Source organism: Capra hircus, chromosome 1 (assembly GCF_001704415.2).
Source record: "Capra hircus breed San Clemente chromosome 1, ASM170441v1, whole genome shotgun sequence".
In the NCBI taxonomy this organism is placed as follows: Eukaryota; Metazoa; Chordata; class Mammalia; order Artiodactyla; family Bovidae; genus Capra; species Capra hircus.
The window spans coordinates 44683901-44701360 of NC_030808.1; the positions used below are offsets into that span (position 1 = coordinate 44683901).

The 17460-nt window shown below is 42.0% G+C and overlaps 1 protein-coding gene across 3 annotated transcripts in view; it reads left to right on the plus strand.

Annotated features, from left to right (window-relative positions):
• The window catches only part of LOC102180889 (transmembrane protein 45A), a 111746-nt gene continuing 104527 nt past the window's right edge, over positions 10242-17460 (plus strand). For all 3 annotated transcript variants that reach the window (XM_005674853.3, XM_005674852.3, XM_018059361.1), the window contains exon 1: positions 10242-10561. The gene's annotated coding sequence lies outside the window, so the exon portion shown is untranslated. The remainder of the gene's footprint in view (positions 10562-17460) is intronic.

Consider the following 17460-nt stretch of genomic DNA (forward strand, 5'->3'; position numbering starts at 1 on the left):
GTGTCATCTGCATATCTGAGGTGATTGATATTTCTCCCGGCAATCTTGAATCCACCTTGTGTTTCTTCCAGTCCAGCAATTTTCATGATGTACTCTGCATAGAAGTTAAATAAGCAGGGTGACAATAGACAGCCTTGACACACTCCTTTTCCTATTTGGAACCAGTCTGTTGTTCCATGTCCAGTTCCAACTGTTGCTTCCTGGCCTGCATACAGTTTTCTCAAGAGGCAGGTTAGGTGGTCTCGTATTCCCATCTCTTTCAGAATTTTCCAGAGTTTATTGTGATCCACACAGTCAAAGGCTTTGGCATACTCAATAAAGCAGAAATAGATGTTTTTCTGGAACTCTCTTGCTTTTTCCATAATCCAGCAGATGTTGGCAATTTGGTCTCTGGTTCCTCTGCCTTTTCTCAAACCAGCTTGAACATCAGGAAGTTCACGGTTCATGTATTGCTGAAGCCTGGCTTGGAGAATTTTGAGCATTACTTTACTCGCATGTGAGATGAGTGCAATTGTGCAGTAGTTTGAACATTCTTTGGCATTGCCTTTCTTTGGGATTGGAATGAAAACTGACCTTTTCCAGTCCTGTGGCCACTGCTGAGTTTTCCACATTTGCTGGCATATTGAGTGCAGCACTTTCACAGCATCATCTTTCAGGATTTGAAATAGCTCAACTGGAATTCCATCATCTCCACTAGCTTTGTTTGTAGTGATGCTTTCTAAGGCCCACTTGACTTCACATTCCAGGATGTCTGGCTCTAGATGAGTGATCACACCATCGTGATTATCCGGGTCATGAAGATCTTTTTTGTACAGTTCTTCTGTGTATTCTTGCCACCTCCTCTTAATATCTTCTGCTTCTGTTAGGTCCATACCATTTCTGTCCTTTATTGAGCCCATCTTTGCATAAATGTTCCCTTGGTATCTCTAATTTTCTTGAAGAGAGCTCTAGTCTTTCCCATTCTGTTGTTTTCCTCTATTTCTTTGCATTGATCGCAGAAGAAGGCTTTCTTATCTCTTCTTGCTTTTCTTTGGAACTCTGCATTCAGATGCTTATATCTTTCCTTTTCTCCTTGGCTTTTCACTTCTTTTCTTTTCACAGCTGTTTGTAAGGCTTCCCCAGACAGCCATTTTGCTTTTTTACATTTCTTTTCCATGGGGATGGTCTTGATCCCTGTCTCCTGTACAATGTCACAAACCTCCGTCCATAGTTCATCAGGCACTCTGTCTTTCAGATCTAGTCCCTTAAATCTATTTCTCACTTCCACTGTATAATCATAAGGGATTTGATTGAGGTCATACCTGAATGGTCTAGTGGTTTTCCCTGCTTTCCTCAATTTCAGTCTGAAGTTGGTAATAAGGGATTCATGATCTGAGCCAAAGTCAGCTCCTTGTCTTGTTTTTGTTGACAGTATAGAGCTTCTCCATCTTTTGCTGCAGAGAATACAATCAATTGGATTTTAGTGTTGACGATCTGGTGATGTCCATGTGTAAAGTCTTCTCTTGTGTTGTTGGAAGAGGGTGTTTGCTATGACCAGTGCATTTTCTTGGCAAAACTCTATTAGTCTTTGCCCTGCTTCATTCTGCATTCCAGGCCAAATTTGCCTGTTACTCCAGGTCATAGTATGTCTAATTTTCTTGAAGAGATCTCTAGTCTTTCTCTTTTCTAGTCTTGCACTGATCACTGGGCAAGGCTTTCTTATCTGTCCTTGCTCTTCTTTGGAACTATATGACCTAAATTAAATGCTTTATAACTACAAAGTGGAAGTGACAAATAGATTCAAAGAAGTAGATCTGATAGGGTGCCTGAAGAACTATGGATGGAGGTTCATAGCATTGTACCTGAGGCATTTGTGAAGACCATCCTCAAGAAAATGAAATGTAAAAAGGAAAAATGGTTGTCTGAGAAGGCCTTACAAATGGGAAAAGAAGAGAAGCAAAAGGCAAAGGAGAAAAAGAAAGATCTACCCATTTGAAGGCAGAGTTCCAAAGAATAGCAAGGAGACATAAGAAAGCCTTTCTCTGTGATCAATGCTGAGAAATAAAGGAAAACAATAAAATGGGAAAGACTAGAGATATCTTCAAGAAAATTAGAGATACCAAGGGAAATTTCATGCAAAGATGGGCAAAATTAAGGACAGAAATGGTATGGACCTAACAGAAACAGAAGATATTAAGAAAAAGTGGTAAGAACACAGAGAAGAATGATACAAAAAAGATCGTCATGACACAGATAACCCCTATGGTGTGATCACTTACTTACAGCCAGACATCCTGGAATGTGAAGTCAAGTAGGCCTTAGGAAGCTTTACTACAAACAAAGCTAATGGAGGTGATGGAATTCCAGCTGAGCTATTTCAAATACTGAAAGATGATGCTGTGAACATGCTGCACTCAATAATCAGCAAATTTGGAAAAGTGAGCAGTAGCCACAGACTGGAAAAGGTCAGTTTTCATTCTAATCCCAAAGAAAGGTAATGTCAAGGAATGTTCAAACTACCACACAAATGCACTCATGGAACACACTTAGGAAAGTAATGCTCAAAATTCTCCAAGCCAGGCCTCAACATTTCGAGAACCGAGAACTTCCAGATGTTCAAGCTGGATTTAGAGAAGGCTGAGGAAACAGAGATAAAACTGCCAACATCTGTTGGATTATAGAAAAAGCAAGAGAATTCCAGAAAAACTTCTGCTTCATTGCTTCCCTAGTGGCTCTGATGGTAGAGAATCCACCTGCAATGTGGGAGACCTGGGTTCAATCCCTGGGTTGGGAAGGTCCCCTGGAGGAGGGAATAGTTACCCACTTCATTATTATTGACTGGAGAATTCCAGGGACTGCATAATCCACGGTGTTGCAAACAGTCAGACACAACTGAGCCGCTCTTACCACTTCAAACTGAGTATGCTAAAGCCTTGACTGTGTGGATTACAACAAACTGGAAATTTTTTCAAGAGATGAAACTACCAGACCTCTTACCTGCCTCCTGAGAAGCTTGAACGTAGGTCAAGAAGCAACAGTTAGAACTGGACATGGAACAATGGACTGGCTCCATATTGAGAAAGGAGTACATTAAGGCTGTATGTTGTCACAATGCTTATTTAACCTATATGCAGAGTACGTCATGAGAAACGCTGGACTGGAAGAAGCACAAGCTGGGTAAAGAGTGTGGGAGAAATATCAATAACCTCATTTATGCAGGTGACAACACCCTTATGGCAGAAAGTGAAGAAGAACTAAAGAGCCTCTTGATGAAAGTGAACGAGGTGAGTGAAAAACTTGGCTTCAAGCTCAACATTCAGGAAACTAAGATCATGTCATCTGGTCCCATCACTTCATGGGAAATAGATGGGGAATCAATGGCTGATTTTATTTTTGGGGGCTCCAGAATCACTGCAGATGGTGACTGCCACCATGAAATTAAAAGACACTTGCTCCTTGGAAGAAAAGCTATGACCAACCTAGACATCATATTAAAATAGAGAGACATTACTTTGCCAACAATGGTCCATCTAGTGAAAGCTTTTATTTTTCCAGTGGTCATGTGTGGATGTGAGAGTTGGACCATAAAGAAAACTGAGTGCTGAAGAATTGATGCTTCTGAGCTGTGGTGTTGGAGAAGACTCTTGAGAGTCCCTTGGACTGCAAGGAGATCAAACCAGTCAGTCCTCAAGGAAATCAGGCCTGAATATTCATTGGAAGGACTGTTGCTGAAGCTGAAGCTCCAATACTTTGGTCACCTGATGTGAAGAACTGTCTCATTGGAAAAGACCCTGATGTTGGGCAACATTGAAGGTAGGTGGAAAAGGGGACGACAGAGGATGAGAAGATTGGAGCCATCACTGACTTGATGGATGTGTGTTTTAGCAAGCTCTGGGAGTTGGTGATGGAGAGGGAAGCCTAGCATGCTTCAGTCCATGGGGTTGAAAAAAGTTGGACATGACTGAGCAACTGAACTGAACTGATATGGTTTTCTATTTGTTTCCTTCTTTTTTTGTGGGGGGGAGTTGTTTTTTTTTTGATGCCCCTTGTAGCTTATGGGATTGTAGTTCCCCAACCAGAGATCAAACCTGGTCCCCAGCAGTGAAAGCACCAAATCCTAACCACTAAACCCCCAGGGAATTTCCCTGTTTTACGTAGTGGCTGCACAAATTTACATTCCTACAAATAGTATAGAGAGTTCTCTTTTCTCCACACCATCTCCAGCATTTATTATTTCTAGACTTTTTGTGATGAACATTCTGACCTATACAAGGTGTTATCTCTTTCTAGTTTTGATTTATCTTTCTCTAATAATAAGTGATGTTGAGCATCTTTTCATGTGTCTTTTGGCCATCTGTATTCCTGACCACTGATTTGAAGCTTACTTGAATGACTGAGGATCAAGGTGGGGTCATTCATCATTTCATCTAAAGTAAAAGGGTAAATTTTGCACCATCTTTTTAAATTTAGTAACTCCCATTGTAGGGGGAAAAGTAATGAGTCACTTATCCCTAGAGAAAATTTCTCCAAGTGACAAAGGTGGTCTTGTTTTTGAGAGATGTACGTGGTTTATGAGGAACATGGTGATGTTTGGTTAAGCACTTGTAGATCTCTTATTTACGTTTTTAAGATGCAAGTCACTGTTTTGGAAATGGAGGCAAGTTAATGCCTGGCTTCCACTTCAAGAAGTACAATATTGGGGATGTGTGCAGTGTCCTTGGACCATGGTTGCTGCCAACTGTTGGAACTGTCCAGAGGCGGGTGGGGGAGTAGAGGTCGACAGTGCTTCCAGTGTGGCTTCTTGGCTAATTGGTAAGCCTTAGGGTTCAGGCTAACCCTTTTTTGAGAAGACTACCTGAGAGTAGTCAGTCCAATCTGTCCTATTCATGCCACTTGCTGAGTGGCAGCTTTTCCATCCCGTGAATGACTGAGAATAAGAGTGAAGGGAACATTCAGAGGTATTGACAGGTGGTCTGTGGGGGAAATACTGGAATTGGAGTCATCTCTTGCTGTTTTCAGGAGACTTTTTGGTAAGGTTAAGGAGAATGGGTATCAAACTGTGGTCAGAACTGTCTGGCAGGGAATGACAGACTCACAGTATCACATAAGATGATCACAACAGTTTGGGATGGTTTCATCTACGCCTTTTCCTCAGGGAAAAAGTCTCCAGGGCAATTGTGAAAGATGAATGATTAACGTTCCCCTCTTCTCCATCTGCCCCAGGGTTTCTGATGTTCCTTCTTCCGGCACCAGGGTTGGTGCTCTCCCTCAACCTCTACAAAGTCAGTGTGTCTGTTTCAGTAGCTATAACCTCACCTCTTTTCTAATCATACCCTATTCACACCACATCTTTTATCTAGTGAGTAGGGTGCAAGAGGGACAAGCCCAGATTTTCTAAAACTTACGGAGATTCTTACGTCCCTCACCTAGGCATGCATGGGCTATTAGAGGAGAACTCAGTGGGCAGTGTACACAATCAAGCATCCATTATTCTTATGACCTAGGACCATGTCATCCAGTATGAGAATGCAGGTGGCTGAACTAGAATTCGTTTTGCGTCCTCTAGGTCCCCTTTGGGCCAGGCTGTCACCTTGAAGGTATACCAGTCTAACTGGCCTAGTGGTGCTGGGAAGAGAGAGGATGCACCATCATGCCCAAGAATAGTCAACCTAGAATTCCAAATTTTCAGAATACTTCTGTGTAACTCTCCATTTATTTCATCTGGAACATTACCCAGAAAGTAAGTGGCTAATAGGAGATCCTCTCTTTCTGGACAGAGCTGTATTCAGTGACCAGCCTGCTTAATAAGTTGTGTAAACCAGGAGGAGGTGAGGGAGATAGTCAGAAATCTTTTCTTTTTGTTGAAATTTTTGAGATAATTATAGATGCATATACTGCTGAAAGAAATAATACAGAGAGACCTCAACTATTCTTTTTTTTTTTTAAGTTTATTCATTTGGCTGCTCTTGGTCTTAGTTATAGCATGTGGGATCTTGTTTTGTTTGTTTGTTTTTTCCAGCGTGTGGGATCTTTAGTTTCAGCATATGGGATCCAGTTCCCTGACCAAGGATTGAACCCAGGTCCCCTGCATTGAAAGTGCAGAAGCTTAGCTACTGGACCACCAGGGAAGACCCAAGATTTCATGTACTCTTTACTCAGTTTCCTCCAATTGTAACATTTTGCACGATTATAGTACAGTATCCCAACAACGTCCCACGCATATAGTCAAACTACAAAATTCTTTCAACACCACACTACTTTGCTCATTTATAGTTACACTCATTTCCCTTCCACCACCCCCCCCAGGCGATCATTATTCTGTTTTCCATTTCCATAATTTTGTCATTTCAAGGATGTTATATAAATAGAATCACAAAGTATGTAGGAAAAGCATCTAGTTTTCCACATTAAGTATAATGTTGTGTGTGCTCAATTGTGGCCGACTCTTTGAGACTACATGGACTGTAGTCCACCATGCTCTTCTGTCCATCGGATTTTTCCAGGCAAGAAAGAATACTGGAGTGGGTTGCCATTTCCTTCTCCAGGGGATCTTCCCAACCCAGAGATTGAACTCACATTTCCTGCATTACGGGCAGACTCTTTACCACAGAGTCACCTGGGAAGCCAAATGTAATGTTAGCTGTGGGTTTTTTGTATGTGTTCTTGTGCACATTCTTCTCTCCTTTTCTGTTTTTCTGATGCTGAATTTTGTTGAAAATGCTTATTCTACATCGACTGAACAGTTCAGTTGTTACTTAGTCATGTCCGACTCTTTGCAACCCCATGGACTGCAGCATGCTAGGCCTCCCTGTCCATCACCAACTCCCTGAGTTTACTCAAACTCATGCCCATTGAGTTGATGATGCTATCCAACTATCTCATCTGCTGTTGTTCCCTTTTCCTCCCACCCTCAATCTTTCCCAGCATCAGGGTCTTTTCCAGTGAGTCAGCTCTTCACGTGAGGTGGCCAAAGTATTGGAGTTTCAGCTTCAGCATCAGTCCTTCCAATGAATATGCAGGACTGATCTCCTTTAGGATGGATTGGTTGGATCTTCATGCAGTCCAAGGGACTCTCAAGAGTATTCTCCAACACCATAGCTCAGAAGCGTCAGTTCTTCAGTGCTTAGCTTTCTTTATAGTCCAACTCTCACGTCCATACATGACTACTGGAGAAACCAAAGCTTTGACTACATGGACCTTTGCTGGCAAAGTAATATCTCTGCTTTTTAACATGCTGTCTAGGTTGGTCATAACTTTTCTTCTAAGGAGCAAGTGTCTTTTAATTTCATGGCTGCAGTCACCATCTGCAATGATTTTGGAGCCCCCCAAAATCAAATCTGTCACTGTTTCCCCATCTATTTGCCATGAAGTGATGGGGCCAAATGCCATGATCACAGTTTTCTGAATGTTGAGTTTTAAGCCAGCTTTTCACTCTCCTCTTTCACTTCCATCAAGAGGCTATTTAGTTCCTCTTCACTTCCTGCCATAAGTGTGGTATCATCTGCATATCTTAGGTTATTGATATTTCTCCCACAATCTTGATTCCAGCTTGTGCTTCATGCAGCCTGGCATTTCTTATGATGTACTCTGAATATAAGTTAAATAAGCAGGGTCACAATATACAGCCTTGATGTACTCCTTTCCTTATTTGGAACCAGTCTGTTGTTCCATGTCTAGTTCTAACTGTTGCTTCCTGACCTGCATACAGATTTCTCAAGAGGCAGGTCAGGTGGTCTGGTATTCCCATCTCTTGAAGAATTTTTCACAGTTTGTTGTGATCCATGCATCAACTGATACATTTGTGTAATTTTTATTTAGTCTGTGAATGTCATGGATCATATTGGTTAGTTTTTTAATTAGATAAGCCTTGCATCCCTGGGGAAAAAACCCAACTTGCTAATGGTGTATAATAATTTTTATATATTGCTTAGTTCTATTTGCTAATATCTTTGCACCTATATTCATTAGGGGTATTTATTGGTCTATTGTTTTCTTTTTTATGCTTTGTTTCTTTGGTTTTGCATCAGAGAAATTCTGTCTTGCCAAAGTCAGTTGGAAAGGGTTCTCTCCTATTTTCTGAAAGACATTATGTAGATTTGGTGTTAATTCTTCCTTAAACATTTGGCAGAGCTCTTGCTGGGGTCCAAGTCTGGATCAAGGAACTCATGATCATGACATTCCTTTGGTCCCTAGATTCTAAGCCTCTCTGCCTTCTTCTTTCAACCCTTCAAAATCATCTTATATTTGTTTATATGTAAAGTGAGGGTTTGTGGTTATACTAGCAGGAGAAACAGGGAAAATTGTATCTACTCCATCTTCCTCCCCGGAAGTCTCTTTTTTTTAAGTAGATTTTTGAGGAAGCCATGTCAGTGGTCAACAATGTAAGATATCTGTTGATGGTAAGGAGTGTAGAAGGTTGATCATATACCTTGACTGTCAGGCCATTGTTGAATAACTTTTGGATTAAAGGTGTACCATTATCAGATTACAAATGTTCCAGAAAGCCAAACTCATGATGAATTTCAAGGGCCAGGCTTCCTTCGTGAGTTTTCTTGACTGCTAGAGTGATTGAGTATTGTGAACCTACTCATGTATTTCTTTTCCTTGGTGAATGGGACCCTGAATTTTTGGAGGGCTTGCAGAGGAGAGATAACAGGAAATCAGGGCTATAAAGACTTGAGGTGTCTGATTAGTCCATTGTGGCAGACAGACCCTAAGGAGGAGCCCAGGCTTTCCACCTCCTGGCATCCAGGAACTTCAGGAGATTGAGACTAGTCTCTAGCAGGCAAGGGCAGCTGCTAGCTGATATCTACAAAGAAGCAGGGGAGGCAGAGCTACAGCCGCAAAGAAATGAAGCCTGCCAACAACCCAGGAGAGCCTGGAAGCAGATTCTTCCCTCCTCGAGCCTCCAGATGAGGATGTCTCCCGACAGATACTGTGAGGGCAGCCTTGTGAGATGCTGAGCACAGAATCCAGTTAAGACATGCCTCAACTTCTGACCTTTAAAAACTGCAAGAGTAAATGTGTGGTGTTTCAAGCTACCAAAATTTGTGGTAATCTGTTAAACAGCAATAGTTAACAAATAGACCAACCAAGAATACATCATCTACAAAGTGAAAGCTTTGGACATCAGAAGGCAGAGGCACTCATAAAATAAACTTTGACCCACCTACTCCTGGCAAATGGCCTGAAAATTTATGTGCTCATGATGTGAACACATATTGGAAAACTTGGTGGTGTGCTACGATAGACTGCCTGGTCTGTGTCTTGGTAGCCTCATCTGAAAGTGGAGATAATTTTAATATCTACTTCATAGGGTGGCTGTAAGAATTAAACATGATAATGCAGGTAAAGCAATTTAGTGAAGACCTGGCACAGTTCATGGTGTGTGGCCCAATGCGTGTAGCTCTTGCCATCTTAATGTTTCAGTGAGGTCCCATTTCTGTCAACATCCTCAAATTGTAAAGGTGATTGTTTTGCAGACACTCCCCCCAACTAATCAATCTTTCAACAGTTTCCCCAGGATCAAAGCATCGTTTTGCTGTCCTGTTTACATTCTCACAGAACAAAACAAAGTTTTTTTCATTTTCCTACAACTACCATCACCCAGCTGAAACTAACCAAGTCTTCCAAATCTCTCCCATAATCAACCCTGGGCCTTTCTGCAGAAAGAACAACTTCTCTAGTTAATGAGGACTTCAGTGAAGGGTTCATTAAGTTTTTTCCCTCCAACAAAAGAATACTGTCCCCATGAAAAAGGCTTTTGAATTTCATTTTTTGCTCCCAGGATCAAGAGGGGAGAGTGAAGTTCTGAGACGTGGTTTGAGGCCCTTTAGGGGCGTGGGCATTTCGGAGCCCCAGTCCCTTCCACTCGGAAATGTTGGGGATTTAAGCCAGCGCGTGGCGCGCCTATAATTTCATCCCAAGAACGGGTTGAAATCACACTGTTTAAAGAAACCAGCCTAACCACCTGAAAGGGTGGGAGTAAAAGGAAGCAGGGCCGGGACTAGCCCTGGTGCGGAAGACCCCTCTCGGCCCGGGCCCCTCCCGGCCCCGCAGTGGCCGCCGAGTGCCACATCAGCACCCGCGCTCCACTTCCAGGTTCTTCCCAAGGATGCAGCGAGCGAGCCCAGGGGGCGGGGGGCGGGGCTTGAGGCCCGCGGGAGTGGCGGGCTAACCCGCCAATAGGCGGCAAGCGAGGAGTCCCAGAGACCAATGAGCTGGAGCTTCTGCTAGCGGCGGCCGCCTAGACTCATGCCCCGCGAGGGAATCAGATGAGACACATCTGGACAGCTGCGCTGGGGAACTGTGCTGCCCCTTCTCGGGCCGACGTCAGCTGAGCACGTCTCCCACGTTCTCTCCTTGCAGGCACTTATTATTATTCATTTTCCCAATGAAGCAACCTGGAATCCAAGTTTAAAACTTTTCCCCTCTAATGCGAGAGGGGGCCAGATCCCATCCTACTTGTTAAACGTTCTTGGGGCTCTGGGATCCAAAGGACAGAAACAGCAACAACGAAAGCCCAGCAGCTGTCCGATTTAAAACTGGCGAAGTGGGAAAGCTAGTATTAAGACTGAGTTGGGTAAGTTTTGGATACGTGTTGGATATCCTGTTAGCGCTCTGTGATCTCTACCCTGCGTCTTTTCCTCTTCTCACTAGCCCTCTCTTCATCAGGGAGAGAATACCGCTAGCTGCCCCAAACCGAACAGACTTCGTTTCCTTTACTTCTTTGGTAACACTTTAGTTTTGGGGCATCTGTATGCTATTTTTAAAAATTTCTTGGGAACAGAAATTTAACTGCTTTCCTGTTAAAAGCCTCTTCTAACTTCAAAGTTGAACTACCGATAACTTTATTTTTCTGTTTTCTTTCTGTGAGAACAGTGTATACATTTGTAGAGCCCGTATTTTTGTTCACCCCCTACACTTTGTTTTGGTAGAGAATTGAAAAGTTATCTGGGTTATTCACAACTAACGAAACTTTTACTTTCTTAAATAAGATGTTTAATATTAAATTATTTAAATCCTGAATTGTTTTAGGTAGTTACTGTTTCACTTACATGTGAATGAAGCTCAATGTCTTTTCTGTATTCTCCTGCTCATAGTGGTAGGCGCAAATTCTTCCTTGATCATTAAAAAACATATTAAACGTGTGTTTAGAGATGCTGTGCATCCACTATGTACACCAATAATGTTATATATTAATCGCACTATGTGCCACTATGTACATCAATAATGTATATCCACTCTGTACATCAATAATGTTATATTATGACCACTACATATAGACCACTATGTACATCCCTATGTACATCAGTAAATAGCATCAATGTTATGTATTAATCCCATAATTACATCAAAATAATATTCAGAGTGGTTCTTAGGTCTTTGTGCTTCCACATAATTCTGATATTTATTTCAGGATTTAGAAATGGAAATGTTGGCAAATATTGAGCTAGGTGAATGGCCTGAGGCTCATTCTATCTTAGACATCTACAATTGTCTCTGTTTAAGTAATGTTTTAGATTTGAAGCTTTATCAGATATTATTTACTATTGTGGCATTTGTGGCCAGAATTAATCTTTAATTTCTGACTTAGAAAGCAGTAGGTGCCTTAATTGCTAGTGCGTTTTTGATTCAGAAAAGCATTGCACACTGTGATTGGAAGAGTTGAAGTGGTTTTCAAGGCTGGAGGTTTAGAAGGAGCAGTGTTGCAGGGATCAGTATAAAGAGCCAGCTGGTCTGGTTCAATTCAAAACCCTCCTGTTTGATCTTGAGGAAGTTACTCAGTCCATCTTACCTCAGTTCCATCCTCTGTATGGGGAGATAATATTACCTGTCACCGGCTCCCTTCTCAGCTTCTCCTGCTGCATTTGTTTTCCCAGCCACCATTCTGACCTCTACACTAGCACCTAGGGTGTACTGAGTGCAGACCAGTTGTTAATGGGGCCTTGTGTATGGCTGTAAGGGAGAGAGAGTTTGGAGAGGAGAGTGAGGTAGAATTTATCAGGCACCTTAGAAAGATCCAGAAGGTTCTGGGAAAGAGAACTTATAGGATGGTTTTATAGGAAGGTTGGCATTTCTGGGAAAGATTTTGACAAACAGCTTTGGTTGAGGGGAAAGGAATCCTAGAACAGAAGGTGGCAGGCATTCTAGGAGGAAGGGAAAGCATGGACAAAAGCATTGAGGCTAGAAAGTGTGAATCTATCCTCAGGACATTGGATTGTGATAGAGATAATTCATGAGAAGTTAGTAGATGGAAAGAGGGAAAGTGGGGGAGGGGGAGGTAGGAGAGGGTGGTGGGGAAAGCCTGTGGGGAAGGAGAGGCTTGGGAGGTAAGATTGGTAGGAAGTGGCAAGCTGAACTGGTGGCAGTTGCATAGCTGGAGGTGTCTCTGGAATGATCCATCTCTGGAGTCCAGTTTCTACCCCTTGCCCAGCACACTCTCCCCATCTGTTCCACTGCTTCTGTGACCTCCAACCGCCCCCCCCTTCAGGGCCTTTAAGGACTGCCCAGTGAGTCTGGGTCCCACTCTTGGAATCACTCTTGTGGTGGCTGTCTTGGAGCTCTGCTGAAGTGGTTTGGCATCCTGGATTATTACTCAGGCTATGTTTCAGATGCAGGCTGCACTCTAAAGTCTTTGACATGGTTGTGATTGTTGCACCCATCCCCAACCCTCTACACACACAGTGTGTGCTGGAAAGCCCTTTTTATGTTGCTAAGAGAGTCAAGCATTCACATGGTAATATTTATAACCTTATGACGTACAATTGAAGAAGATAAGACCTGTAGTATTCACCTCAGTGGAGAGTCAGTTTGGAGATCTCTGCTGTCTCTTCCTTGGGAAGCATTGAGCTGTGTCAGAGGGAACCCAGGTCTGGCCCTGATGCTGCTGTGGACCACCTGTGTCACCTTGGGCAAGACTTTGAGCCATTATGGCCTTCTCTGTGCCATAAACTATAAAAAGATCTTTAAGGTCCTTCTTCCCCTGGATGATTCTTTTATTCTTCTTGCATCCCCTAGAGCCCAAGCCTTAACCATTAGTCTGTGCTGCCTTGGGTATAATACATCAGAGCAGTATGTCAAGAAGTAGTCAAGAAGTCCATGCAAGGAGGATCACTGGAAGTGGGGGAACCATTTGGAGGAGTGGAGTTGGTACAATTTCCCAGGAGTGGCCAGAATATCAACATGAGTCTTGTGTATGGATGTGTTGCCTATGCAGACAGGTCATGTTTTATTGTTGTTCAGTTGCTAAGTTTTATCCAACTCTTTGCTGCCCCATGGACTGCAGCAGATGCCATTCAACCATCTCATCTGGAGATGTTTTACTTGTTTTTTAGATGGAGCTCATTACACATAATCGTCTGTCTTTTCATCTTGATTGAACAGAACTACCATAGACCTTGGACTTAGGTAGACTTTCAGGAATATCAGGTGAATCATTGTTGCCTTTAAAAAGCTGAAACAGAGTACACAAGCATCAAAAGTAATGATTTCCCCTTTATTTACCTGCCTTCTTCCCTTTCTACTAGTTTTTCCAGAAGTAATTTTGTTAGTAGTTTGGTCTGTATCCTTCCAGTCCTTCTCCAAGAGTCTACTCATGGGTGTAGATCTAAACATGAATATAATTTAAAAATATAAATAGAACCACAGTAGTTTTATTTGAAAATACAGGGAAACAATGAAATGTCCCAAGGCTTGTGGAAGAATGGGGCAGATGCCAGGTACACTTTCTATTCCTGTTACTTGTGAATCCTTGTTTGTTTGTTTGTTTGTTTCTTATTTCTAGAGACACTGTGGTTTTGGGATAAGAACTTCTCATGGTGAAGGTAAACGCAGGACTATTTGAGGGGTCCTGTTATTAGTCATACCCAGTCTGGATTTGAATTTTGGGAATTCAATCTTAAATTTTTTAATATAATGAATCAACTTTAAAATATTTCTTGAAAAACAGTTTAATTTTCTTTTTATCTTATTAATTTAATGTAGTCACTCTTTTCAGTCTAGCACACTGACTGAGCACACGGACTTTGGGTCAGACTGAGGGTTTCAACCTGATACTTGCTTCTTACTAGCGTAAGTCACTTTGTCTTGGAGGTTTTATTACCTATAAAATAGGGATATCAAAGCCACTAAAAGAGAAAATCAGTAGAAAACATTTAGCATGGTGTCTGCATCATACTAAAGCCTATACATGTAAGCAGTTCATTTTTTACTGTGGTAAAAAACATAACATAAAATTTGGCTTTGTAACCATTTTTAAGTGGATAGTTCAGTGACGTCAAGTACATTCACATTTTTGTGCAGCCATCACCACTGTGCATCTCCAGAACTTTTTCATCAAATCGAAACTCTGTCCTCATTAACCCTTAACTCTCTATTACCTTCCCTTGTCCTCTCAGCCTCTGGCAGCAACCATTCTACATTCTTTCTCATGCATCTGACTACTCAAGGTATCTCATATAAGTGAAACTATACAGTATTTGTCTTTTTATGACTGGCTTATTTCACTTAGCATATGTCTCCAAGGTTCACCCAGATTATAGTGTCATAATTTGATTTATTTTTAAAGCTTAATAATTTTTCTTTGTACATATATATCACATTTTGTTTATCTAAAACAAATGCTGATGGACATTTGGGTTATTTCCATCTGCAAAGTTTATTTTTTGTGTCAATTTGTCCGGGCTACAGTATCCAGGCATTTAGTCAAACATTATTCTAGATATTTAGTGAAAGTATTTTTATTCTTGAAGCTTTAACCCCATGAGGGCTTCCCTTGTGGCTCAGTGGTAAAGAATCCGCCTGCCAATGCAGAAGCCACAGATGTGGGTTCGATCCCTGGGTGGGGAAGATCCCCCGGAGAAGGAAATGGCAACCCACTCCAGTATTCTTGCCTGAAAACTCATGGACAGAGAAGCCTGATAGGCTATAGTTCATGGGGTCCCAAAAGAGTAGGACATGACATAGCAACTGAACAGCAACTACTTGCATAAAATTCAAATGACATCCCTCATTTCCAGGTAGCCCTGTATTAAATTACTATCCTCACACTTTAAATGAACAAAGTATAAAGTTCTGAATTTCACTTTGATATGTCTAGGTATGGACTTAAAAAAAATTTTTTTTAACAGCTTGTTTTCTTCTGATGTGTCCTTTATACTTGAAGACTCAAATATAAAGTCTTCCTTTAGATCAGAGAGTTGTTCTCCAGTTATTTGAACCTCGCTTCCTCTCTCTATAAGCCAGAAATAATTCAGACTAATGATTGTCAACATCTGTTACAGGAAGAGGGGAAAAGCCAGCATAGAGAGAATCATGTAGTAAGGAGCACATTTAGGACAGATTTAGGGACACTTTATATTAAATAAATAATGAAAATTTAATAACATTAAAAAATGTTAATGTAGAAGGAAAAGTCGTGAAAAATGCTCATACCACAATCATGTGGTAGCTGAACCTTGAGGACAAAGGCCTGAGGAAGAGGGAGTGATATGGAGGAGAGAGAAGGTTTTGTTGAGAAAGAATGGGGGGTGTTGGGGTCAGGGACCTAGAAGCTCTTACCTTTAAGCCAGCAGGAAGGAGAACTGACAGCCCAGCGTTTCCACCTCTGGGACCGCTTCTCCTCCTCCTTCTCTGCCCTCAGTTTGTTTGCACCAAGGGCATGAAGACAGACTGTGGGAGAGCAGGGTGATCTGGTTTTTTCCTTATGGCTTGTGTGACTTTTCCACTGTTGTTTGCACTGCGGGGAGCAGAGGAATGAATCAATGAGGATGAATGAGATCATCCTCCTGGGACAAATGGGAAAACCCCATACAGACACTAAGCCTCCTTTTCCTCATCAGAAAAGCAGGCCTTTCTCCCTCTACTTCTAAGAGAGGATTCATGAAGTCCTGTATGTAATGGGGCTTCATGAACTGTATTGTGTTTTATGGAGAAGAGAGGTTATGTGACCGTGATCATACTTTAAAGCTCCTACTTCACAGAAAGATGCACAAACAACTAATGGCTAAGTGAGTGACAGTTTATTAGGTGTCAGCTCTTCTCAGGGTTCTTCTTGTTGTACCGTCATGGATGCCTTATGGGGTAGAAGCTTTTATTACTTTAGAGATGAGATAACTGAGGCCCAGAGAGGTTAAGTAACTCTTTCAAGGTCACACAGTGATGAAATCAGGATTTAAGCACAGGATAACCTCCTTGCAGTGTCTGAATGCTTTATGCCATGTGTAATATTATCCTCAGGAGTGAAGCACCTGTTGTTGGTTGCCACTTTTTGATATTCACCATGGCCTGAAAGGTAATCTGGCTCTGCCTTCATCCACCCATCTCCACCTTGCCCCATCTTTTCCCAATGCTAATGAAATGTAGTCAGACTTTGGATTAAAAAAGTAGGTTCAGGTAGAGGCCACATAATGATTTGAGGTGTGAAATTCTTGTTTTGTTCTTTCATCTACAAGCTCAGGCTTGGACTGATGCTTCTCTCATGTTCTCCAGTAGCAATAACTTTGCCACTAGTTTCAAAATGAGTGAGATGGCCAATACTAAGTCCCAGGGAAGACCTGTGAGCAACTCTGCTCAAATAGGGCTTCCCTGGTAGCTCAGATGGTAAAGAATCTGCCTGCAATTTAGGAGACTAAGGTTCGATCCTTAAGTTGTAAAGATCCGTTGGAGAAGGGAATGGCAACCCACTCCAGTATTTTTGCCTGGAGAATTCCATGAACAGAGGAGTCTGGCAAGCTACATTCTGTGGGGTCTCAAAGAGTTGGACATGACTGAGTGACTAACACTCACACACTACTCGAATAATGCAATCTACTTCTCCTCTGATAAACTTGGCCTCATGATGTCCAGACTGTATTTACACCTTATACAAGCCTTTTAGGCTGTTTGTTTCCTTTCCCAGAAATGGGGCTGGTGTGAGTCAGGATGGTACAGGGGACATTCCAATTGCTTTTGAGATTAGAAAATAAAAGATTGATAGTGTGATTGTTGATATTGTTGATGAGAATTCATTGGTGGAGAGCATGACAGTTACTCAATGAGTTTAGAAGAAACATGCCTTCTGGGAAAAAGCTTTGGCTTTGGCCTGGGCGCTTACCATCCAGAGGCTATCTGTGTGGAGACAGTCATGAGTCTTTCCCCATCTCACCGTTGCTTTCCAGTTTCCAAATGGAGCACTGTTGTTGCAGTGCATGAGAAAGCAGCAGCTCGAAAATTGCTCATGTGGCCATGGAGAGACATGGGTTATACACAGCATGCTTATATAGCTGGAAGAGGTATTGGAGAGTCAACATCATTTCAGGCTGGACTTCCAGTATTCTCCTTGCCTTTTAAACCCATTACCTACTCTAATGATTTCCAGCTTTCAGAAGAGGATTTGATTGTCTTTTGTTAATGAACTGGCATGGTAATGAAAGCAATTCTCAATTTTTTTGGTGTGTGTGTGCTTGCTGATGCTCAGTCATGTCCAACTCTTTGTGACCC